The 27,512-nt window shown below is 42.0% G+C and overlaps 1 long non-coding RNA gene across 1 annotated transcript; it reads right to left on the reverse strand.

The window, feature by feature from the left end:
• Positions 1 to 7,550: 7,550 nt before the first annotated feature.
• On the reverse strand, positions 7,551 to 26,789 carry LOC145529464 (uncharacterized). The gene is made up of 3 exons (XR_014071249.1): positions 22,837 to 26,789; positions 22,635 to 22,708; positions 7,551 to 7,887 (listed from the first exon to the last, which is right to left on the reverse strand). It is a non-coding gene; the product is annotated as an uncharacterized LOC145529464 (long non-coding RNA).
• Between the last annotated feature and the right edge of the window lie 723 nt (positions 26,790 to 27,512).

A 27,512-nucleotide genomic window follows, 5' to 3' on the forward strand; every position in this document is an offset into this window, starting at 1 on the left:
TGTGTGCTTCTGAACGCAGCAATGAGCCTGAGCTTTGTCTGGCAGCGCTGTTCAAAAACTAAAACAGGCCTGTGGGCAAAGGAGGAACCCACAAACTTGAGCTGTAACTCCACCTGCTGGAAAACGCAGGAGCAGTTTTCAGCAGCCAGCCTGGTGAGTTATAAAAACCCGGAGAATGCTGGCCCGGGGGTTAGCAGTCGGTGCTTTCACCACCATGGGCAGGGTTCAGTCCCTGGTCAAGAACGAAGATCCCTCAAGTTGCCTGGCGTGGTCAAAAACAAACCAACCAAAACAGCTGGGAAAGACAAAAATGCCTAAGAATGCTGCCAAGAGAGTGACAGCAAGAAGCGCAAAGCAGGTGTACCCGTAGGAGGTCAGAGAAAACCTCCGATGTAGCAGCATCAGCAAACAATATGTCCCACCCTGAGGTAACCAGTCAAGATTTGAAGAGCTTTCTGCTACGTCCAGTTCGAAAGCAGCAACATGCAAAATGCAATGCAAAAGTACAAGGAACACAAAGAGACAAGGAAACATGTCATAAAAAAAAGATAACAATCCTCCGATAACCAAAATCAAAGGCACATAAAGAATTAAAAACAGCTGTTTTGAGGAGACACAAGTAACTAACAGAAAACACAAGTAACCAGTTCAATGAAGTGAGTGAAATAATACATGAACAAAATGAGATATTTAACAGATATATGAATAATGAAAGGGAATTAAGCAAAAATCCATGGGCTTCCCTTGTAGTCCAGTTGGTAAAGAATCCGCCTGCAATGCAGGAGACCTGAGTTCGATCCCTGGGTCGGGAAGATCCCCTGGAGAAGGAAATGGCAACCCACTCCAGTAGCTCGCCTGGAGAATTCCATGGACAGAGGAGGCTGGCAGGCTATAGTCCATGGGGTCGCAAGAGTAGGACACGACTGAGTGACTAAACCACTATCAAATATACAATGCAAATATTAGAATAATTAGGCTTCTGGAAGCAGAAGAGTGGGGAGAGTGGTCATAAAATTTATTTAAAGAATTGAGACAGTAGCATTGACATATACACACTATCATGCATCAAATAGATAGCTAGTGAGAAGCAGCCATTATAACCCAGGGAGGCCAGCCTGGTGCTCTGTGATGACCTAGAGGGGTGGGATGAGGGGAGGGAGGAGGAGGTTCAAGAGACAGGGAATCTGTATATAACTACGACTGATTCACATTGTTGTACGGCAGAAACCAACACAACATTGTTGAGCAATTATCCTCCAATTAAAAATAAATTAATAAAAGAAAATAGCCACGTATGTCCCAATCCTGGGTAGAGAATCAGACCTCCAAGTTCCTGAGATCACCCTATTCTCTCAATGCAAAACAACCTTCTCCAAGACACATTATAATGAAACTGCCAAAAATCAAAGACAGTGACAGAATCCTAGAAAGAAACCAGAATAAAAAGATTATAATCTACAAATGAACACCATTGTATATTGTCACCCAGCTTATTTAACTTATATGCAGAGTGCATCATGAAAAATGCTGGGCTGGATGAAGCACAAGCTGGAATCAAGGTTGCTGGGAGAAATATCAATAACCTCAGATATGCAGATGACACCACCCTTACGGCAGAAAGTGAAGAAGAACTAAAGAGCCTCTTGATTAAAGTGAAAGAGGAGAGTGAAAAAGTTGGCTTAAAACTCAACATTCAGAAAATGAATATCATGGCATCTGATCCCATCACTTCATGGCAAATAGATGCGGAAACAATGGAAACTGACAGAGTTTATTTTGGGGGGCTCCAAAATCACTGCAGACGGTAATTGCAGCCATGAAATTAAAAGACGCTTGCTCCTTGGAAGAAAAGTTATGACCAATCTAGACAGCATATTAAAAAGCAGAGACATTACTTTACCAACAAATGTGCATCTAGTCAAAGCTATGGTTTTTCCAGTAGTCATGTATGGGTGTGAGAGTTGGACCATAAGGAAAGTTGAGTGCCAATGAATTGATGCTTTTGAACTATGGTGTTGGAGAAAACTATTGAGAGTCCCTTGGACTGCAAGGAGATCCAACCAGTTCATCCTAAAGGAGATCAATTCTGAATATTCATTGGAAGGACTGATGTTGAAGCTGAAACTCCAATACTTTGGCCACCTGATGCAAAGAACCGACTCATTTGAAAATACCTTGATGCTGGGAAAGATTGAAGGTGGGAGGAGAGGGGAATGACAGAGGATGAGATGGTTGGATGGCATCACTGACTCAATGGACATGAGTTTGAGTAAGCTCCAAGAGTTGGTGGTGGACAGGGAGGCCTGGCGTGCTGCAGTCCATGGGGATGCAAAGAGTCGGACACGACCGAGCGACTGAACTGAACTGAACTGATATCTGTATATACACCATTACCAGTGTGTTAGATACTTTCATATGTTTTCATTTCACTAATTAACATCTTCTCCTTTCAGCTTTAAGAGCTCTATGCAGCATTTACTTAAGGCAGGTCTGGTGGTGGTGAACTCCCTCAACTGTTGTATCTCGGAAAGTCTTTACTTTCCAGCAGCAACAAAGACCCAGCACAGCCAAAAATTAATTAAACAAAGTAAATAAAGAAAACAAAAAACCTAGAGTGGGCTCACAAATGATAAAGAGGGAACAGAGAGCATGCCACTGTGGGAAATCGCCAATTTACAAAGGCAAGCAAGAAACAGAGGGAAAGGGAACAGTGGAACTACAAAAGGCCAGAAAGCAATGAATAGGATGGCATCAGTGAGTCCCTCATATCAACAGTTACTCTGAATACAGATGGATTGAAGTCACCAATGAAAAGGATTTTAAAAAACAAGAATCAATTATACGGTGCCTATAAGAGACTCTTCCTATTTAAGGACACACATAAGGTCAAGAGGAAGAGAAAGAGAAGTTAGAAATGACTAATGGGGAGGAAGCATGGGAATATGGTCGATAATGTTGTAATAACTTTGATGACAGATAATAACTAGTATTATCATGGTGACCATTTTGTAATTCATACAAATATTGAGTCACTACGTAGTGCATCTGGAACTAATAGTGTTGTGGGTCAGTTATCCTTCAAATTAAAAAAAAAAGCAGAGGAAGAGACAGCAAAAGAGAAAAGATCACGTGAGGACACAGTTAGAAGGCCACCATCTCCGAGCCAAGGAGAGAGACAGCACCAGAAACCAGTCCTGCTAGTGTCTTGATCTTGGACTTCTAGCCCCTAAAACTTTGAGAAAATAAATGTTATTTGTGTATGTGTGTGTGTGCGCATGCGCTTAGTCATGTCCAACTCTTTGCAACCCCATGGACTGTAGTCCATCCACCTAGCTCCTCTGTCCATGAGATTCTCCAGGCAAGAATTCTGGAGTGGGTTGCCGTTTCCTTCTCCAGGGGATCTTCCCAACCCAGGGGCCAAATCCTTGTCTCTTGTGTCTCCTGCATTAGCAGGCAGATTCTTTATCACTTAGCGCCACCTGGGAAGCCCATTTTGTTATTTACATCACCGCCACACCTCTCCCACTCCCCACCCCCGCCAAAAAAAGGGTTTCCCTGGTGGCTCAGACGGTAAAGAATCTCCCTGCAATGTAGGAGGTCCAGGTTTGATCCCTGGGTCGGGAAGATCCCTTGGAGAAGAGAATGGCAACCCACTCCAGTATTCTTGCCTGGAGAATCCCATGGACAGAGGAGCCTGGCAGGCTACAGTCCACAGGGTCACAGAGTCGGACACGACTGAGTGACTACTACTTTCACTTGCTTCCCCTCAAAAAAACTCCAAACCAAAAACCACACACACACACACACACACACACACACACACATTTGATACTGCTTCCTTCTGCTGTCCCTGGTTTTAGAAGAGAAATTCTCCGATATTCAAATTGATGTTGTCCTACAGGTAAGTTGTCATTTTCCTCCAGCTCCTTTCAAGGTGTTTTTTTTTTCCTTTACTTTGGTTTCAAGAAGCTTAATTATGATGTATCTTGGAAGGAATTTCTTTAGGTTTTTATCATTTGGAGCTTGCTCAGATTCTTGAATCCATAGGTTTGTGTCTTTTAACAAATTCGGGAAGTTTTCAGCAATAATTTCTTCCAATATTCTTTCAGTTCCATTCTCTTCCTCCCCTCGTGGTACTTGAAAAGAGACAAATTTTGGACATTTTGCTAGTGTCCCACAGGGCTTAGAGGTCCTGTTCATTTGTTTCCTAGTCTATTTTCCTGTTTTTTAGGCCAGGTAAATTCTATTGATATGTACTGACATGTACTGAAGGACACGCTGATTCTGTCCTCTGTCATCTCTACTGTACCGTTTGGCCCATCAAGTAGAGTAGTTATGATATTTTCCAATTTTATAATTTGAACTTTTAAAAAATAACTTCACTTTGTTTACTGAAATTTTCCAGTATTCAGTTATTTCAAGAGAATTTATAGCACATTACTAGAGCATCTTTAAGATGGATGCTTTAAATCTTTCTGAGATAATTCTAACATCTAACATGCTGAATCAGTTGATTGTCTTTTCTTATTCAAGTTGTGATTTTCTTGTTTGTTGGTCTGACTAATACCTGTTATTTTATGTTGAACGTTTTCTCCATAATATTATGAGGCATTAACATTTTTGACCTACTTTATATTAAACATTTTATCATAGGCTATCATATATTATTTATTTAATGAGACTAAGATATAAGAAGATAAATTTTGCACAAGTTTGTACAATTACTATATTTATACACAAAGAACAACTTTGCTTGACACTTTTGTGCCAAGATTTTGTTTTAGGATTTCCACTTTAAATTCAGCTGAACATAGTAATTAATCCTTCAATATTTATATGTTCCAATCATGGGGAAACAGGATGGATTATATTTTATATTTCACTAAACTTTTATCCAAAATCATATAGTCAATCCATCTTCAAATTTATGAAATTCATCATATACACAATCATAAGTGATGTCCTTCCCTGTTCCCTCTGCATAGTGACATTTCACAAAAATTAATACTAAGATGACCACATCACTGATACATGGTTAATGATATGCTAGTGATGGGTAAAGACTTAGTGTATGGAGGCCAGAAAAACATGTAGGTCCCCCACCCCCAAAACACACACAAAGTTGGAAATACGCGTGATAAGTCGCTCAGGTTGTCTGACTCTCTGTAGCCCACCAAGCTCTTCTGTCCATGGGATTTTCTAGGCAAGAATACTGGTGCCGGTTGCCATTTCCTACTTCGAGGGATTTTTTCCAACCCAGGGATCGAACCGGCTCTCCTGCATCTCCTGCATTGGCAGGCAGATTCTTTACCACTGAGCCACCTGGGAAGCCCATTCTGTTATTTACATCCCGTCTCCCACCGACAAAAAACCGCAAACCAAAAACCACATGCGCACACACACACACACATCTAGTCCCACTTCCTTCTGCTCTCCGTGGTTTTAGATGAGAAATCCTCTGGTATATACACATGGCCCTCAAAAACTTCAGTTGCAAAGAAAATAATCAGAGAAAATATGTATAATCTTAAAGAGGCAAAAGAGGTCCCACTACACAACTTTACTATGAGTCTGATTTAGTACATAAAGTAGCTACAGAAATGATGTGAAGAAAAAACAGTAAAGTATATGGCAACCAGAGGGGTAAGGGAAGAGTTCCAATACAGAAGGCTAGGAGAGACTTAACCATGCCATCATGGATATTACAGATCCAGCCCTATCCAAAGAAACTATCCACGTGTTGGGTTAAAGACCTAAATGTTAGGCTGCGTGTGCTAAGTAGCTTCAGTCACGTCCGACTCTTTGTGACCCTATGGACTGTAGCCCACCAGACTCTTCTGTCCATGGGATTATCCACGCAAGATTACTGAAGTGTGCCCTCCTCCGGGGGATCTCCCCAACCCAGAGATTGAACTGACGTCTTGTATGTCTTCTGCATTGGCACGCGGGTCCTTTACCACTAGTGCCACTGTTAGGTTAGATACTAATAGAACTCTTAGAGGGAAACATAAGCAGAACACTCTTTGACAGAAATTACAACAAGATCTCTTTCAATCCACCTCCTAAATTAATGAAAATAAAAACAAAAATAAACAAATGGGACCTACGTAAACTTAAAAGCTGTTGCACAGCAAAGGAAACCATAAACAAAACGAAAAGACAGCTCACAGAATAGAGAAAATATTTGCGAACAAAGCAACTGACTACGGATTAATCCAAAATATACACATAGCTCATGCAGCTCAAGATCAAAACAAAACAAAACCCAACCCAACAAAAAATGGGCAGAAGATCTAAATAGACATTTCTCCAAAGAAAACATATAGATGGCCAAAAAGTACATGAAAAGATGCTCAGCATCACTAATTATTATAGATATGCAAATCAAAGCTATAAATGATGTATTGCCTCACACAGATCAGAATGGCCATCATCAAAAGTCTACAAACAATACAACCTGGAGAGGGTGTGGAAAAGAGAGAACCTTCTCACTACTTGTTGGAATGTAAACTGGTACAGGCACTATGGAGAGCAGTATGGAGGTTCCTTAACAAACTAAAATTAGAGCTACCATATGATCCAGCAATCCCGCACCTGGGCATATATCTGGAGAAAATCATAATTTGAAAAGATACATGGACCCTAATGCTCATTGCAGTACTGTTTACAGTAGCCAGGACACGGAAGCCACCAAAATATCCCTTGACAGAGGAAGGGATAAAGAAGATGTGGCACATACATACAATGGAATATTATTCAGCCGTAAAAAGGAATGAAATTGTGCCATTTTCAGAGAAATGGATGGACCTAGAGGCTGTCGTACAGAGTGAAGTTAAGTCAGAAAGAGAAAAGCAAGTATATATTATCACATATGTGTGGAGTCTAGAAAAATGGTATGGATGAACTAGCTTATACAGCAGAAATAGAGACACAGATGTAAAGAACAAACCAAAGAGGGGAGAGAGGGTGGTATGGATTGGGCTCAGTCATGGATTGGACACATGGATTGGACATGGGCTCAGTCATGTCCAACTCTCTGAGAGCCCGTGGACTGTAGCCCACCAGGCTTCTCTGTCCATGAAATTTTCCTGGCAAGAATACTGCAGTGGGTTGCCACACTTCCTACTGTAGGGAATCTTCCCAACCTAGGGACTGAACCCACGTCTCTTGCGTCTCCTATATTGGCAGGCAGATTCTTTACCGCTATGCCACGTGTAAAGCCATATATACACTACTATGTATAAAATAGATAACTGATGAGAACTGACTGTATAGCACAGGGAACTCAATGCTCTGTGGTGATCTAAACGGGAAGGAAATCTAAGGAGGAGGGGATTATATGTACACGTGTGGCTAGTTCACTTTGCTGTACAGCAGAAACTGGCAAACACTGTAAAGCATTCATACCCCGATAAAAAAGGAAAATAAAATAAAAAATTTCTCAGTGCCTGTCCCTAAAATGTGAAGAAAGGGAGAGAGAAATACCTTACCTAGGACGTTTTCAGAGCAAAATTCAATTTTTGATAGACTCTTAACTTACTTCACATGACATTTTCCAAACTAATTTTCTTTATTTTTATTTTGGTTGTGCTGGGTATTAGTTGCTGCAAGGGCTTTTCTCTAGCTGTGGTGAGCAGGGGCTACTTTCCAGTTGTGATGCGTGGGCTTCTCACTGCGGTGGCTTCTCTTGCTGGGGAGCACAGGCTCTAGGCTCTAGGGCTTCAGTAGTTTCGGCTCCCAGGCTCTAGAGCACGGGTTCAATAGTTGTGGGTCATGCACGGGCTTAGCTGCTCCGAGATATGTGGTATCCTCCCAGATCAAGGATTGAAACTGTGTCTCCTGCGTTTGGCAGACAGATTCTTTACCACTGAGCCACCGGAGAAGCCCCTTCACATGACATGTTAAAGCAACACCAACAAGGAGAAAAACAAGACAATATTTAAGCTGTAGCAGAACTCTTTAGAGTTTATTTTGTAGTATTTACCTTTTAAAACTTTGGTAATAACAGAAAACTAAACAAAATTCATGATGCTTATGGAAAGGTGGGGAACTTGGAGGAAATAGGAAAGGGTTAGCAGTAAAGATGTGTGTCACACTGTTTTGTTCTGTTCTTCCTAGCATTTATCAGTATGAACAGGTTTGTTTCCTTCCTAATTCTCTGCCATTTTCAGAAACGATAAAGTGAAAACCCCATAATGCCCCTTTTAGTATGAGAAATGTGCTTTATAATAGCGTCATTATCTCATAATTGAAAATACCGCTGGACTTCTGGGAAAATAAGTGCGTCAGAATTAACTTGTAGCTCTGGAGGCCAGTGGGTTGCTATGACAACCAGAAAAAAATGGTGCCGTAATAGCTCTCCCTCAAAGATAGATAACTCACTAAATGATGAGATCTATAAATGCAGGTGTTTGTCATATAAATGCAAATAAGCCCCAAACACATTCAGTTATTTCTTCTTTCAAGAGCACTGACTCCATGTCTGGCAATATGTTAGGAAACGCTGAAAAAGACAGACGCAGTCTCCCTTATAATGGGGTGTACATTCTAGTGGAAGAGACAGATAATAAAGAGTAAAAGTCAATCCACTAAGTAATTCCAACATGGGAAAAAGCCATGCGTGTGCTGTGCTCAGTCACTTCAATTGTGTCTGAGTCTTTGCGATCTCGTGGACGGTATAGCCCGCCAGGCTCCTCTGTCCATGGGACTCTTCAGGCAAGAATATTGGAGAGGGTTGCCAAGTCCTGCTCCAGGGGATCTTCCCCACCCCCCAGGCATCAAACCTGCATCAGGTGGATTCTTTCCCCACTGAGCCAACTGGGAAGCCCTAATAAAACCTTGGGCCTTGATACTCGACAAAGCAGAGAATGGCTGCTCTAATACAGAGCAGGCATGTGTCATAAACCTTGATTTTTAAGGTATATAAGCTTTGAAAGTGTTAGTTGCTCTGTCATGTTCGACTCTTTGCAACTCCATGGACTATAACCCTCCAGGCTCCTCTGTCCATGGGATTTTCCAGGCAAGAATACTGAAGCGGTAAGCCATTTCCTGCTCCAGGGGATCTTCCTGACCCAGGGATCAAACCCAGGTCTCCTGCACTGCAGGCAGATTCTTTACTGTCTGAGCCACCAGAGCTTTAGTAAAGTCCAGAAATAAAGAATGAAGTATTTCAGTCTTTATTAATAAAAATAATTTTTAAAAACAGAAGTGCTAACTGATTATTATTATTGCTATTTTTTGGCTTGAAGTCCCCTGAAGTTGGGTGGATTTAATATGAAAATAAGAGTTGTTTGTATATTTAAAATTTTTCATATCAAGCAATATTTCTTCATTCATGATAGCCAAACACTGGAAGTAAATCTGAAGGTCCTTCAATGGGCGATGTTTGAACAAATTGTGGTGCATATATCCTATAAAACACTATTCAGCAATAAAAAGGAAATGAAGTCTTTAAAAAAAGTAACAGGGACTTCCCTGGCAGTCCAGCGGTTAAGACTCTGCACTTCCAATGCAGGGGCCTCGGGTTGGATCCCTGATCAGGGAACTAAAATCCCACAGGCCATGTTGCACTGCCTAAAAAAGTGTGGGGTCCCTCTTCCACTCCACTCTGTGTGGTTCCCACCTGCCGTTACTAGGCAGTTCCCAGCCTATGGCTCAGAGTTTCTGGTGCCTGGGTATGCATCTTCAGCAGTGAGAACCTTGGACGGGAAAGGCAGCTGTCTGCAAAACACTGGTTGAATAAAATCAAGAGTTTGATTTATTTTTTAAAAAATAACACAACAACAGCTTTATTGAGATAAATTAACATACCATGAGTGAAAGTCTTTCTGTCGTGTCTGACTGTGACCCCAAGGACTATAACCAGCCAGGCTTCTCTGTCCATGGGATTCTCCAGGCAAGAATACTGGAGTGGGTTGCCATTGCCTTCTCCAGGCGATCTTCTCAACCCAGGAATTGAACCTGGGTCTCCTATGTTGCAAGCAGATTCTTTACCATCTGAGCCACCAGGGAAGGAATTTTCCAAGCAAGAATACTGGAGTCGGTAGCCATTCCCTTCTCTGGGGATCTTCCCGACCCAGGGATCGAACCCCAGTCTCCGGCATTGCAGGCAGAGTCTTTATTGTCTAAGCCACCAGGGAAGCCCTCACATACATATAGATTGTCTTTTTAAAGTTTACAATTCACTTTTTTTTCCCCTACAGTCATGATATAAAAATTAGATATATACATGATTTAGACAGTTGTACAATAAAGGCTAATTCCAAAATATTTTCATCACCATCCCGCATAGAAAGTCCCTGCATATTACCATCACTATTTCTTTTCTCCTAACTTACCGTATGCCCAGCTCTCAAGACCTAGGTAACCACTAATCTTTCTGTCTCTATGCATTTACTTATTCTGGATATTTCATACAAATGTAATCACACAGTATGTGCCCTTTTTTATCTTACTTCTTTCACTTACAACGTTTTTGATGTTCATCAAGGTTGTAGCATGAATCAGAACTCTTTTCCTATTTAAGGCCAAATAATATTCTATTGCATTGATATTAACATTTTTCATTCATTTATCAGTGGATGGGCATTTTTTTCTACTTTTTGTCAGTTATGAATAATGCTGCTATGAACCTTTGTGTAACAGTTTGTTTTTTTGGATGTATGTTTTCAGTTTTCTTGGATATACCTAGAAGTGGAATTTTTGAGTCATATGGTAACTCTATGTTTACATTTTTGAGAATCAAAACTGTTTTCCAAAGAAACTGTACTGTTTTACATTCCCACTGGCAGGAAATGGGGGTTTTAGTTTTCCCATATTCTTGCCAACACCTGTTATTTTTCATTTGTTGTTGTTGTATTTTGTTTACGTATGTATGTACATAAAAGATAAAGAAGTTGCTCAGTCGTGTCCAACTCTGCTATGCCGTGGACTGTAGCCCGCCAGGCCCCTCTGTCCATGGGATTCTCCAGGCAAGAATACTGGAGTGGGTTGCCATTGCCTTTTCCAGGGGATCTTTTCGACCCAGGGATTGAACCCAGGTCTCCCACATTGCAGGTGGGCTCTTTATTGTCTGAGCCACCAGGGAATCCCATGTATGTACATATATATTTAACAAATTTCCAGTCTTTTTTGTTCATATTTGCTAGATTTCCAGAACATATTTCCTTCAAGTTCTCCTTCACTTTTATATGAGGACTTGTTGTACATTCAAAGACTTAGTTCAGTCTTCAGGGATATAAGAAGCTTCCTGGTTGCCTAGGACTTGCCCCAGGCCTACACACTTTTGAGCTCTGACTGCAAATTCATCTGCCAGGTTTCCTCACCTAAACACAGCCTGGACTCCAGCTGAATGCAAAGTATCCATCAAAGATTACTATTGTGTCTTCCGGAGTCATATGGTAACTCTATGTTTACATTTTTGAGAATCAAAACTGTTTTCCAAAGAAACTGTACTGTTTTACATTCCCACTGGCAGGAAATGGGGGTTTTAGTTTTCCCATATTCTTGCCAACACCTGTTATTTTTCATTTGTTGTTGTTGTATTTTGTTTACGTATGTATGTACATAAAAGATAAAGAAGTTGCTCAGTCGTGTCCAACTCTGCTATGCCGTGGACTGTAGCCCGCCAGGCCCTTCTGTTGGCTCTGCCATCAGTATTTGTCACTGTGATGATAGTTAGAGTTCTTTTTAAAAAATTTTTTGTATTGGCCTACAGCTGATTAACAAACAATGTTATGATTGTTTTAGGCCGAACAGTGAAAGGACACAGCCATACATTTACATGTATCCATTCTCCCCCAAACTCCCCTCCGATCCAGACTGCCATATAATATTGAGCATAGTTCCATGTGCTATACAATTGGTCCTTGTTGGTTATCCATTTTAAATATAGCAGTCTGTACATGTCCAACCAAAACTCCCTAACTACCCCTTCCACCCAGCAACCGTGAATTCATTCGTTAAGTCTGTGAGTCTCTTTCTGTTTTGTAAGTTCATTTGTATCATTTCTTTTCAGATTCCACATATAAAGGATGTGATATGGTATTTCTCTTTCTCTATCTGACTTACTTCTCTCAGTAGGACACTATCTAGGTCCATCCATGTTGCTGAAAATGGCATTATTTCATTCTTTTTAATGACTGAGTAATATTCCATTGAATATACATACCCTATACTATAATTTTGGACTCTGACGGCCTGAGTTCAACTCTTATCTCCACTGTCACTTTCTCCTTTTGTGAAGTGGTGAAGTTACTGAACTCATTTGTGCTCCAGTATTCTCATCTTTCTAGGCCCCCACTCTTCTCTTCCCGTTATTCAGGGCTGCACTCTGACATCTACACAATCACATCTTGGAAACTGCAATCGCGGTGTTGCCTCCTGGAATTTCCTGACCAGGGTATGAGTTTGCTGGGGAGGTATGTGGTTAGATCCTCTCTTACGGAGATGCTATTTAAGGTCCTCTTGGAGAAAATCAAAGATTTATCAACAGGGAGGGAGGGAGGGAGGAATCTTTGCTTCTTTCTGTCCACTGGCATTTTAGTGGGGCCATTCCTTCCACGCTGGCTGGAGCAAGAGCCTTCAGATGGGTGGATGCCCACCCTCACTGGCCCTCCCTTGCTGTACAACTGTCCCAACAGGAAGGTGCTGAGGCACCAGACATGTTAGACATGAGTAGTCCACACTGTTTTAATTTGCTTTGTTTTTGATTATAGCAATCCAAGCAAGCGTGAAGTGGTATAGCATTGTGACTTTGATTTGTTTTTCCCTAACGGCTATTGATGTTGAGCGTCTTTTCATCTGCTTGTTGACCATTTGTATATCTTCTTTGGGGACTTCCCAGGTGCCTCAGTGGTAAAGAATCTGCCTGCAATGCAGGAGACTCAGGTTCAATCCCTGGGTCAGGAAGATCCCCTGGAGAAGGAAATGGCAACCACTCCAGTATTCTTGCCTGGGAAATATCATAGAAAGAGGAGTTTGGCAGGCTACAGTCCATGGGGTCACAAAAGAGTCAGACACAACTTAGCAACTAAGCAAACAAACAAAACAAAATGTATCTTTGGAGAAATCACTGTACAAATCCTTTCTCCATTTTTGATTGGGTTATTTTTATTTTCATTTTTGAATTATATGAGTTCTTTACGTATACTAGACACAAATCCCAAATTAGACATATCAGATATATAATTTGCCAATATGTTCTCCTTTTGCATGGGTTGTCTTTTCATTTTACTGATGCTATCATATGAAGCACAAGTTTGATTTTGATTAAATCCAGTTTATCTAATTTTTCTTTTGTTGTGCCACTGACCTTTTATTTTCCTTTTTGACAAATGCTGCGTATGTCAAGCTGTTTTCACAGAGTGTCCTCTGAAACAGGTCAAATAAAGTCAAGTACTGATAATAGAGCTTTTCTGTGAGCCATCAGACAAGTCAACTAGCGACAACTCTCTAGGGATGGGCCTTTAGAGAGCTCCAAATCCATTCTGTCCCTACAGTGGCTGCTAAACTACTGTTTTTCACAGCTACTGTCATTGTGAAGCTGTTGACTTCCAGGCTTCCGTGGAGCTGGGGAGAGGGGCGTAAACAAAGAACGCTGCCTGCCATTCCTGTTCTACAAGGATCAAGCCATTAGGGACTGTGGTCACACACCAAGTCACTAAGTCATTGCGTCAGGGAAACTCAGGCTGGAGAAAAATTGGAAGCAGTTTGTGCTTTGGATACTGGTCCTATTTAAGATGCATATTTAGGGAATAATTTCAGTGAACCCAGATTCTTGCATCTTCACATACATAGAAGAACTTTAAAAGCATTAAGTTGAGATATCTGTTCTTCCTGATTAGCAGTAATCTTCTAAATTTTGACAACATGTTTTTGATTTTTCCCCAGGGGGGAGAAAAATCCTATATATATCCTGGGTCCTCTTGGAGCAGTCTCTCAGAGCTATCTGAGAGGATATCTTCTGGGCTATAGTCCTCAATAAAATGCCCAAATAAAACTTAACTCACAACTTTTAGGTTGCAAGTTTTTATTCAGTAGATAATTTTAGCAATCATGAAAGGACTCAGAGTGGACTTTTGTCCTCTGCCTGAACTCTACGAGGATCTGGAACCTTGGTACCAGCAGAGGCCCCTGGTGCCCACGTGTCTCTAGGTAAGTCCAGATGAATTTGGGAGATCCTGGGTTTTGGATCTCCCATTATTAGCTGATAATCCTAAATTTAATTTTGTGGTGGACAAACCCCTTGCTGTGAGGAATAGGTTTTCCTTGAACTTAGTTTCTAGAAGAGGTACCTGGGTTACCCTATTTGAAAAACACAGAAGATTTTGCTCAGTGAGAATATACAGGGGGTTACCCCCACTGAGCTGTGCTGTGCTTAGTCACTCAGCCATGTCCCGACTCTTTGCAACCCCATGGACTGTAGCCCACCAGGCTCCTCTGTCCATGGGATTCTCCAGACAAGAACACTGGAATGGGTTGCATTTCTTTCTCCAGAGGATCTTCCTGACCCAGTATTTGAACCCAGGTCTCCTGCATTGCAGGCAGATTCTTCACTGACTGAACTACGAGGGATTCTCCAGCCCAGAATACTGGAGTGGGTAGCCTTTCCCTTTTCCAGGGGATCTTCCTAACCCATGGATTGAACCCAGGTCTCCTGCATTGCAGGTGGATTCTTAACTGGCTGAGCCACCAGGGAAGCCCATGAATACTGGAGTGGGTAGCCTATCCCTTCTCCAGGGGATCTTCCCAACCCAGGAATTGAACAGGGGTCTCTTGCATTGCAGGCGGATTCTTTACCAGCTAAGCTACCAGGGAAGCCCACTCCCATTGAGAGACACTGGCAAAACAAAAACCCAAAACACGAAGGCCAAAAACAAAAAACCCCAAACAAACAAAGACATTGGGATGAGTTTACTCAGTTGAAAGACATTGAGTGGGTTTGGACTGGGTGATCACGGAGGAGACTAGCCTATCAATTTTCCTTGAATTGGCTATTTGAATAGAGTTTGCTGGAATAAATGACTAACTATCACAGGAGAGCTTTCAGCTCTGAATAACAAAAGGAACATCGCCACCTGGCCAGCAACAGCTTTCTCAAGCAGCTGAGAAACCTACAGGAGTGGTGGAGGCCGTCCCACAGGCAAACGCCTCATTTAACTTAAAAACTTATTGTCCCAGGACCATAGCTAAGAGCTGAGCATCAGCGGTCCGAGTACCCGCAACAGTTTTAGACCGCGGGAGTGCGAAACCCAGATGTGTGAAAGAGCTGAGATGACTCTAGGGTGACGCCTAGAGGAGTTAAGTTCACAAACAGCACACTGGTCATCACAGGGTCAGCAGCACCAGCGCTTACTGACATCTTAACAAACCAACCCCAGGACAGGAAACAAAGCTGTCAGAACAAAAGAAAAAGGAGCAATAGATTTCCAGCCTCTAACTAACGCCCCAGCCAGGGTCATGTACTATACATAAAGAATTTATGCTTGCACATACTTAATTGGGAAAATCATATGAAAGGAGATTTCAACCTAAAATGGCCAAATTGAGGTTCTTTTGACATTTCAAAATTGTTTGTGTATGCAGAGCTAGAGGAAGATGGCAATGAGATCAGATAGGCGGAATGGAATGCTTATTCTGATCGGTATTTAGAGGCTTCTAAAAGAAGAAACGATAAATTAATTTCTTTGCAGGAAACAAGCAAAAAATGGATTGAAATGATACTGGAATTTTAAGAAGTCACTAGCCTTAACCCAGGCTCTCCCTCTGCCCCTGTCTCATACCCTCTTTTATCTGAACTGCCTGACCCAAAGGCCATCCCTTTCTTCTGCCACCTCTGCCAACTGCTGTTTCCTCTCCCCCAGTGAAAGAGGACATAAAATTGGAATTACGGTGAATAAACTATATTTTGATAAAATTTTTTTTCGTACAAATGAAGTAATTACAGTCTCATTTGAGGAGATACCTCTTACCACCTGGGAACCGTCCTTGGTACTTATGTATACAACCTGGACATGAGCAGAACTTAGAGCTTTGGTAAAGTAATGTCCTGGCCTGAGTCAAGATCCATTGGGATTTGCTAAGGAATCTGAGTTACCCAGATTAATTATCAATGACTACAATTAATACAGCTCTCAGTTCAGAAAGTAAGGCACAGGAATAGATAGAGAAAGCAGAATGGACACACCCCTTAACAGATTCTGATCTGCATAGTCTAGAGGCTTGAACTGAATGCAAGAAATTAAGTCATAAAATGACTCAGATTTATCCCACAGCTCTTTTCCAAAACTGTAGACAGGACAAAGATTCAGCAGTATAAACAAAACCAGATGAATAAATTCTGGATTATTAGGAGGGGTTCAAGAAAACTTTTAAATAATATTCTGGCATGATATCTGAATCATTTTCTCATCACAAAAAAGATCCTTTGCTTAATTCTGTGGTTTCAGACGGCATAGGTGAGAAATTGGCTGTTCTAATTGAGAGACACAATTTAGGGCCTTCCCTGGTGGTCCAGTGTCTAAGACACCATTCTCCCGATGCAGGGGGCCTGGGTTTGACCCCTGGTCAGGGAACTAGGTCCCACATGCGGCAACTAAGAGCTCACATGGTACGACCAAAGATTCCTCATGCCCCAGTGAAGAAAACTAAGACTCAGTGCAGCACGATAAATAAAATAAATAAAAATAAATATTTTTTTAAAAGACATGATTTAGGTTCGTTTGCACTCGCCAACCAACTTTCCAAAACCATTAAAAAGTAGAGGGACTTCCCTGATGGTCTAGTGGTTAAGAATCTGCCTGCCTAGTCCGGGGAGATCCCACATGCTTCAGAGCAACTACTGAGCCACACACCTACAGCCTGTGGTCCACAGCAAGAGAAGCCACTGCAGTGAAAAGCTCAAGTATTGCACACAAGAGCAGACCCTGCTTGTTGCAACTAGAGAAGGCCCGCGCACAACAATGAAGACCCAGTGCAGTCCAAGATAAATAAAAATTTATTTAAAAAAAAAGAGAGAGAGAGAGAAATCCAGCTCTTAATAAAAGGATTATAAATTTTCAATCATCCCAACTAAGAAATCAAGGTCAGTCACTGGTTAACAAACTCCTGTTCAACCCATGGCTGACAAAGGAATATAGAACTTGCGTTTGCTGTAGAAAATCTGCTCATACGAGAAAGAGTTGCAAAAAAAGTTGGAAAGATTTCAGGGGAAAACAGAATTTCTAACTAGAATTCCAAGCCAAACACAAATAAGGCTGCTCCTGGGGAACACTGGTAGTCTTTCCTCTTCTTTTCTCTAAAACCCTGGGGTAAGTAGAAGTGAAAATACAAGGGAAAACAATTAAAGCTCTCATAGACACAGGGTCCGCCTTTTCAGTTTTAAACGCTACCGAAATCAAAGGCTCCCTCAGAGAAATATTTCAGTGCACACGGTAGGGGTTTCTAATGCACCTAATGAAGGCTCTTGGGCTTCCCAGGTGGCACAGTGGTAAAGAATCCATCTGCCAGTGTAAGAGACGCAGGTTCAATCCCAGGGTCGGAAAGATCCCCTGGAGTAGGAATTGGCAACCTGCTCCAGTATTCTTGCCTGGAAAATTCCATGGAAAATTCAGGCTACAGTCGAGGGGGTCAAAGAGTCAGACACAAATGAGCAGAGCACACACATATACACACGTTAAGGCTTTTAAATCACCCCCTTTAGAACTTTACTGAGGAGAATTTAAAGGAAGGCACTGCTTTCTCGGAGTAGAAAGTGCCACTGTTCACCTGGTAGGTAGAGTTAATCAGAAACTTAGGAAGCCCATATTACTTTTACTCCTAAGGGGGCAATATTTTTAGCACTGAAGGATCAGTAAGATTTTCTTCATCATACAAGGTTTGTGATCCATGATGAGGGTGATGCAGAACAAGAACAACTGCTGGGCTCAGTACCTGAAGGATTACAGGCAATGAATCTTACTGACATTGGAAAAATACGTCCCACATTACCCATTAAAATTACTATAGACACTGGGGACTTGCCTGGTGGTGCAGTGGCTAAGACCAGTGGTCCGCATTCCCAGTGCAGGGGGCCTGCCCGATTCCTGGTTGGGAGCTAGATCCCACACGCCATAACTAAGAGTTCAAATGCCACAGATAAAGATCCCACATGCCAAACAAAGATCGAAGGTCCTGTGTGTTGCAACTAAGTCCTGGCACAAACAAATACATAAATAAGTATATAATATAATACAAAAAAATTTTTAAATTACCATAGATCAGAATAACCCTCTGCCCAATACTGGTCCATACCCACTGAGGCAGGAGGCCAGAGAAGGATTAAGATCTGTGACATCAGCTAACATCAAGGAGCTTCCCTGGTGGCTCAGTGGGTAAAGGGACTGCCTGCAATATGGGAGACCTGGGTTCGATCCCTGGGTTTGGGAAGAACACCTGGAGAAGGAAATGGCAACCTGCTCCAGTATTCTTGCTTGGAGAATTCCATGGACAGACAAGCCTGGTGGGCTACAGCCCAGGGGGTCATAAAGAGTCGGACACGACTGAGGGACTAACTACATTAAGGAAGGGCTTATTGTGTCTTGCACCAGCCCTTGCAGCTCTCCCATCTTCACTGTTAAAACACTTAACGGCAAAGGTTGGAGATTAGCGTAGGATTTGAGCTCTATCAATACTATTATTAGTCTGTGCTATTTTGCAGTGCCAAAACTCCATACCTTACTGTCCTATATTCCTGAAACTAGTGACTTCTTTTCTGGCATAGATCTCTGAAGTACATTCTTTAATATTCCTGCACACCCTGATGACCCATATCTTTCTGCTTTCACTTGGGATGAACAGCAATATACATGGACTTGTGATGCCACAGGGCTATCTTGAAAGCCCCACTTAACTTTCCCAAATATTAAAAGCAGACTTAGATGATCTGGTTTTTCCACATACATCACTTCTGATACAATATGTAGATGATTTGTTGTTGTGTTAAAAAATTCTTTGATAAATAGTCAGCAAGATACCTTGTGTTTACTCCAGAAGTTAACGTCAAAGGGACTTTTAATTGCTCTAGATAGAGTGAAAGGCATTTTGGTATTGTTCCCTACTTTGAAGACAAGAAGGCAATGAAGGGGCTTTCTAGGCCTTGCAGAAATTGGATTCCAAATTTTTCCTTAGCAGTTCAACCATTATATGGCTTGCTTAAACAAGACCAACCTGAACCTCTCTGCTGGGAAATAGAACATTCTGAAGCCTTGGAGAACCACTTCAAGCCTCCTGGCAAAGGTCTCAGCCCTGGGGCATCCAAATTATGATTTATCTTTTTTTCTTTGTTCTTTTGGCTGTGTGGCTTGTGGGATCTTAGTTCCCTGATCAGAGACTGAACCCTGGCCCTGGGCACTGGAAGTGCTGAGTCCTAACCACTGGACCACCAGGGAATTTCCTACCTTTTTTTCTTTTTATGAAAAAAAGAAAGAAAAGTGAAAGTGAAAGTGTCAATCGCTCAGTCAATGTCTGACTCTTTGCAACCCCATGGACTGCAGCCTACCAGGCTCCTCTGTTCATAGGATTCTCTAGGCAAGAATACTAGAGTGGGGAGCCATTCCCTACTCCAGTGGATCTTCCTGACCCAGAGATTGAACCCAGGTCTCCTGTGTTGTAGGCAGATTCTTTACTGTCTGAGCCTATAGGGAAGCCCCGTTTTTTACACATGAAAACAAAGATGTTGCACCAAGGGTATTAACCCAGCAACCCAGGGTTTAGTACCCACCAATAGGATATTACAGCCAACAGCTAGACTAGGTAGCTAAGGGCCTTTCCCCTTGTCTCCAGATTATCACAGCAACATCTGTGCTGTGTCAGTCCTCAGAAGAAACAGTCATGAGTCACCCTTCTCTCCGTCTTTGTTCAGAAGCTTTGTTAAACTCTCAGCACACACATTATTCAGCAAGCTGATTAACTTCTCATGAAATTGTTTTGCTCTCATTGAATAAAACTTCTTCATAGCAAACTTAGTCCAGTCACCTTGCTCCCAGAAGAATCAGAGGTCAAGAATGAAAAACAAGATTGTTTTAACTGACAATCTTTTATTGCCTGGGATTGATCTTCAAGAAGGCCCAATGACTAATTCTGATTTTATATTTTTTACCAATGGGTCCTACCTGTGAGAACCTCATGGAAAGTACCAGGCTGACTTCCCAAATCGATCCTTGAAAATGCTCCCTTGCCTAATGTCTTTGCTGCCCAACGGTCTGAGTTAACAGCACTAACAGGAGCCTGCCAGTTGATAAAAGGAAAATCTGGTGATATTTACGCACGTAGCCACTACCCTTTTGGGGTGGCACGTGATTTTGCCAAGCCTCTGAAATAAAGGGGATCTTTAACATCCTCAGGGCAGCCTATTAAAATTGGGAAACAAGTCGAGAATTATTAGATGTAAATCTGCTTCTGAACGCACTTGCTATTATTAAGGTATCGGATCATTCAAAGACTGACACTGCAGGCGCAAAAGGAAACTAGCTGATCACGCAGCCAAGAGAGTGGCTTTACAAAACAGAAACAACCAACTAACAACTGTTCTTCACTTTCAGCCTCCTGGTAACTTTATTGACATAAAGTATCAGGGAATGGCACCAGAAAGATACCTGGTCACAAAAAGGAAGAAGATTCAGCTCCAGCAAAGAGTGTTGAATAAATCCAAATGGAAGGCCTAGCCTTCCATTTGAAGTTCAACCTATTGAAGTTAATTCACTGGAACCCAGATAAGGTTGTCTTATAGAGTAAACAGTATTTTTGGAAACTTTCTTTTACAATAGTTCAAATAGTCTATTCACGTTGTACCATTTGTCCAAAATAAAACCCGAGGAAGTCATTACACAGTTCTCAAGGCAATTTTCTATCGCCTGCAAGTCCCTGTGAAATTTGGCAGATTGATTTTATACAAATGTTTCCCTCTCAAGGTTATCAGTATGTTCTTGCTTTGATGTGTGTGTTTTCACACTTGTGGCAGAAGGGCCAGAAGCACAGTCAGTAGGGAAACTGATTTTACAAAGAGTGATTCCTCTTTGGGGAATCCTCTCAGAACTGTAGCTATAGAAGAACTCACTTTCCTTGACAATCTGTTAAAGAAATGTGTAAGATTTGGTTGATTATGTAGCGTTTCTGTTATACTTATTGCCACCAATCTTCTGTGTTTATTAACAGAATAGTTAAAGAAGGAATGGAACAATTAAGACCCAGCTGGGGACTTCCCTGGTGGTCCAATGGTTAAGAATCTGCCGCCAAGGCAGGGGACGTGGGTTCAAGCCCTGGTCTGGGAAGAGCCCACAGGCCCCAGAGCAACTAAGCCTGTGTGCACAGCTACTGAAGCCTGTGCCTAGAGCCCACGCTCTGCAACAAGAGAAGTCTCAGCAGGGACAAGTCCGCACACCACAACTAGAGAGTAGCCCCTGCTCGCCGCGACTGGAGAAAGGCCAAGAGCAGCAACAGGGACCCAGAAACACAAACATCAATTACTCAACAAATCCCCAAGTGGTGGGGACCAAAGCCTTTGACTGGGTGGATCACAACAAATTGTGGAAAATTCTGAAAGAGATGGGCATACCAGACCACCTGACCTGCCTCTTGAGACACCTGTATGCAGGTCAGGAGGCAACAGCTAGAACTGGACATGGAACAACAGATTGGTTTCAAATAGGAAAAGGAGTATGTCAGGGCTGCATATTGTCACCCTGCTTATTTAAGTTACATGCAGAGTACATCATGAGAAACGCTGGGCTGGAGGGAGCACAAGCTGAAATCAAGATCGCCCTGAGAAATATCAATAACCTCAGATATGCAGATGACACCACCCTTTGGCAGAAAGTGAAGAAGAACTAAAGAGCCTCTTGATGAAAGTGAAAGAGGAGAGTGAAAAAGTTGGCTTAAAGCTCAACATTCAGAAAACCAAGATCATGGCATCTGGTCCCATCACTTCATGGCAGATAGATGGGGAAACAGTGGAAACAGTGGCTGATTTTATTTTTCTGGGCTCCAAAATCACTGCAGATGGTGACTGCAGCCATGAAATTAAAAGACACTTACTCCTTGGAAGGAAAGTTATAACCAACTTAGACAGCGTATTAAAAAGCAGAGACATCACTTTGTCAACAAAGGTCTGTCTAGTCAAGGCTATGGTTTTTCCAGTGGTCATGTGTGGATGTGAGAGTTGGACTATAAAGAAAGCTGAGTGCCGAAGAATTGCTGCTTTTGAACTGTGGTGTTGGAGAAGAGTCTTGAGAGTCCCTTGGATTGCAAGGAGATCCAACCAGTCCATCCTAAAGGAGATCAGTCCTGGGTGTTCATTGGAAGGGCTAATGTTGAAGCTGAAACTCCAATACTTTGGCCACCTGATGCAAAGAACTGTCTCATTTGAAAAGACCCTGATGCTGGGAAAGATTGAGGGTGGGAGGAGAAGGGGACGGCAGAGGATAAGATGGTTGGATGTCATCATCAACTTGATGGACATGGGTTTGGGTGGACTCAGGGAGTTGGTGATGGACAGGGAGGCCAGGCGTGCTGCGGTTCATGGGGTCGCAAAGAGTCAGACATGACTGAGCTACTGAACTGAACTGAACTCCCTGGCAGTCCAGTGGTTGAGATTTCACCTTCCAATGCAGGGGGTGCTGATTCAATCCCTGGTTGAGATGCTAAGATCCCACATACCCTGAGGCCAAAAAACCTGAAACGTAAGAAGTAATATTGTAACAAATTCAATAAAGACTTTTAAAGTGGCCCACATAAGAAAAATCTTTAAAAAAACAACAACAACAATTCAATTGGCTAAGATTATGAATGCTTATTCCTTACCCTGGCCTAGGCCCTTGCACTGGTCCTCCTCAACCTCAGATCCACTTCTTTTGGCAAACGTCATTTGTCTCCTTTTGAGATAATCATAGCGAGACCTGTGAAACTGGGTGAAGGATTATATGAACCTATATTGAAAGGGGATGTGTTACACCATTGCAAGAGTCTAATTGAATTATTAACAGGACATTCTAACCAGGTTTCTGAAGCTTATCACAGTAATTTATCTTTAAATGGAGATCTGATACCCCATGACCTACAACCAGGAGACTCAGGTTCAATCCCCGGTCTTGGAGGATCCCACATGCTGCAGAGCCGCTGAGCCTGTGCGCCACAACTGTTGAGATTGTGCTCCAGAGCCTGGGAGCCACAGCTACTGAGCCCACGCACCAAAAATACGGAAGCCTGCACGCTCTAGAGCCCGTGCTCCACAAGACACGCCCGCTCACTGCAGCTGGAGAGTAGCCTCCACTCACTGCAACTAGTGCAAAGCCCATGCAGAAACAGAGACCCAGCACAGACCAAAATAAATAAATGCATAAAATTCTTTTTCAAATGGCATTCGAAAAGCAAGATACACATGCCAGGACAAGATGAGGGCATCAGAAGTAGACAGTTATCCCAAGATGCCAAACCTGACCTGTTTGAATTATTTATAATGTTTTCTTGATTTCTTGCACTTTTGAGCATGAGACAAATGTTTTCCTGTTGTGGGCACAGTCCGATGCAAATTTTAGAAATCAATCCAATTGATGGGTTTCTTGTCAATTATCTATGTTCAATATTTCTGGTTTACTTTGGTGGGTTTCTCCTCTCCAAGGCTCTGATTGGATGGACTTTAGAAAATTTATTTTAGAAGAAATGAGTTACAGCTATGTCTGGGTCACTGTTGATATTAATAAGATGGGACCTCTCACTGGGCCAATCAATCATAGTTGCTATGACCCTGGTCAGAAACAAGAATTTTCCTTTAAAGCTACTCAAGCTCCATCAGAACAATGAGCTAAATTTCACTGAAAAAATATAACTTACCAATTATCAGGAAGACCTCAGTTATGGGAAGGATTTATATGGCTAACACCAGACTGTGGTCATTTAAGGGCCTCTCATGTTGGGAACAATGAAATCATACTACAGATTATCAGCCTAATAATGACTAGAAAATTAGGCAGGGTGCCGTAAGAAAATGCCAATATATCATTTCCTTTAAAGATAGCAATTGGTATGACATAAATTAGATTAGGTGACGATGAACATATCGGGTATGACCTAACAGAACTCATTGGTTTTGCAGGACAAATCTATGGCTCTGACTTCCACCAGGATGGACAGGAAGGAGTATCCCAGAATTCCCAGAATTCCCTTAGGCTCAAGGTCACATGTGTGCCAATTTAGATAAGACTCCAGCAAATTTACTATTAAGGTGAGCCTGATGGACCAAGAGATCTGTATTATGACCACTTGGCAGCTATTTTTATGAGTTCAGTAGGATCGCAATATGTAATTGCCTACATGGAAGCCTCAACAGAATTCACCCTAAAGTCCTTACATGACAGTAAACAGGCTCTTAGCCTACTGAATTCTGAGGTTGCTATGATGAGAAAATTGATATTACCAAGCTGCATGGCTCTCAATATTCTTGGCACCTGTTATGATTCCAACTGAATGCTGCATTTTCACACAGACAAATCCTCTCATCTATAACATTTAATGACCCGGGCAAAAAATCATATTTCTGCCTTAAGTGATCCTCCTCCTAGTCTTGGTGATCTTTTAGGGAGCTGATTTAGTTCTCGAAGCTCAAGGCATAAGTTCCTATGTATCACTTTATTAATGTTACTAGCTATATTTCTTTGCCTGGCTTCATTCTGTACTCCAAGGCCAAATTTGCCTGTTACTCCAGGTATTTCTTGACTTCCTACTTTTGCATTCCAGTCCCCTATAATGAAAAGGACATCTTTTTTGGGTGTTAGTTCTAGAAGGTCTTGTAGGCAGAGCAAAGGCTAATAGAGTTTTGCCAAGAGAATGCACTGGTCATAGCAAACACCCTCTTGCAACAACACAAGAGAAGACTCTACACATGGACATCACCAGATGGTCAATACCAAAATCAGACTGATTATACTCTTTGTAGCCAAAGATGGAGAAGCTCTATACAGTCAGCAAAAACAAGACCAGGAGCTGACCATGGCTCAGATCATGAATTCCTTATTGCCAAATTCAGACTTAAATTGAAGAAAGTAGGGAAAACCACAGAACCATTCAGGTATGACCTAAATCAAATCCCTTAAAATTATACAGCGGAAGTGAGAAATAGTTTCAAGGGATTCGATCTGATAGACAGAGTGCCTGATTAACTATGGACAGAGGTTCATGACATTGTACAGGAGACAGGGATCAAGACCATCCCCAAGAAAAAGAAATGCGAAAAGGCAAAATAGTTGTCTCAGGAGGCCTTACAAATAGCTGAGAAAAGAAGAGAAGAGAAAGGCAAACGAGAAAAGGAAAGATAGACCCATTTGAATGCAGAGTTCCAAAGAATAGCAAGGAGAAATAAGAAAGCTTTCCTCAGTAATTAATGTAAAGAAATAGAGGAAAACAATAGAATGGGAATGACCAGAGATCTCTTCAAGAAAATCAGAGATAACAAGGGAACATTTCATGCAAAGATAGGCACAATAAAGGACAGAAATGGTATGGACCTCACAGAAGCAGAAGATATTTAGAAGAGGTGGCAAGAATACATAGAAGAACTGTACAAAAAAGATCTTCATGACCTAGATAATCACGATGGTGTGATCACTCACCTAGAGCCAGATCCTCGAGTGCAAAGTCAAGTGGGCCTTAGGAAGCATCACTATGAACAAAGCTAGTAGAGGTGATGGAATTCCAGTTGAGCTATTTCAAATCCTCAAAGATGATGCTGTGAAAGTGCTGCACTCAATATACCAGCGAATTTGGAAAACTCAGCAGTGGCTACAGGACTGGAAAAGGTCAGTTTTCATTCCAATCCCAAAGAATTCTCAAACTACCGCACAATTGCACTCATCTCACACGCTAGTAAAGTAATGTTCAAAATTCTCCAAGCCAGGCTTCAGCAATATGTGAACCGTGAAGAGTCAGATGTTCAAGCTGGATCTAGAAAAGGCAGAGGGACCAGAGATCAAATTGCCAACATCCATTAGATCATCAGAAAAGCAAGAGAGTTCCAGAAAAACATCTACTTCTGCTTTATTGACTATGCCAAAGCCTTTGACTGTGTGGATCACAAGAAACTGTGGAAAATTCTGAAAGAGATGGGCCTACCAGACCATCTGACCTGTCTCTGGAGAAATCTGCATGCGGGTCAGGAAGCAACAGTTAGAACTGGACATGGAACAACAGACTGGTTCCAAATCGGGGAAGGAGAACATCAAGGTTGTATATTGTCACCTGATTATTCAACTTATATGCAGAGTACACCATGAGAAACGCTGGGCTGGATGAAGCACAAGCTGGAGTCAAGATTGCCAGGAGAAATATCAATAACCTCAGATATGCAGATGACACCACCCTTATGGCAGAAAGTGAAGAAGAACTAAAGAGCCTCCTGATGAAAGTGAAGAGGAGAGTGAAAAAGTTGGCTTAAAGCTCAACATTCAGAAAACTAAGATCATGGCATCTGGCCCCATCACTTCATGGCAAATAGATGGGGACACAGTGGAAACAGCGTCAGACTTTATTTTTTTGGGCTCCAAAATCACTGCAGATGGTGATTGCAGCCAGGAAATTAAAAGACGCTTACTCCTTGGAAGGAAAGTTATGACCAACCTAGTGGTGGTGGTTTAGTTGCTAAGTCACATCGGACTCTTGTGACCCCATGGACTGTAGCCTGCCAGGCTCCTCCATCCATGAGATTCTCTGGGCAAGAATACTGGAGTGGGTTGCCATTTCCTTCTCCATGACCAACCTAGACAGCATATTAAAAAGCAGAGACATTGCTTTGCCAACAAAGGTCCATCTAGTCAAAGCTTTGTTTTTTCCAGTGGTCATGTATGGATGTGAGAGTTGGACCATAAAGAAATCTGAGTGCCAATGTATTGATGCTTTTGAACTATGGTGTTGGAGAAGACTCTTGAGAGTCCTTTGGACTGCAAGGATATCCAACCAGTCCATCCTAAAGGAGATCAGCCCTGAATATTCACTGGAAGGACTGATGCTAAAGCTGAAACTCCAATCCTTTGGCCACCTGATGCAAAGAACTGACTCATTTGAAAAGACCCTGATGCTGGGAAAGATTGAAGGCGGGAGAAGGGGATGACAGAGGATGAGATGGTTGGATGGCATCACCGACTCAATGGACATGAGTTTGAGTAAACTCCGGGAGCTGGTGATGGACAGGGATGCCTGGTGTGCTGCAGTCCATGAGGTCGCAGAGTCAGACACGACTGAGCGACTGGATTGAACTGAACTGATATTACTTATATCCTGTCTATTTTATAAGATTGCTGTCTCTTGCACTACTCGATGTGTAACGAAGCCTCTGACAAAATGAATGATGTCTAATTGATGCAATTTTTGCAACTGATGGCAATTTTGAGGCAATTGATCACTTATTTAAATGTAGGGAATAATTGTAATAGTGCAAATCCAGATATAGAAGAAACAACAAGGGAAATCATTTCTGGGATCAGAAGAGA

This window comes from Giraffa tippelskirchi, chromosome 12 (genome assembly GCF_054371585.1).
Source record: "Giraffa tippelskirchi isolate mGirTip1 chromosome 12, T2T-mGirTip1v1.2.pri, whole genome shotgun sequence".
NCBI lineage: Eukaryota > Metazoa > Chordata > Mammalia > Artiodactyla > Giraffidae > Giraffa > Giraffa tippelskirchi.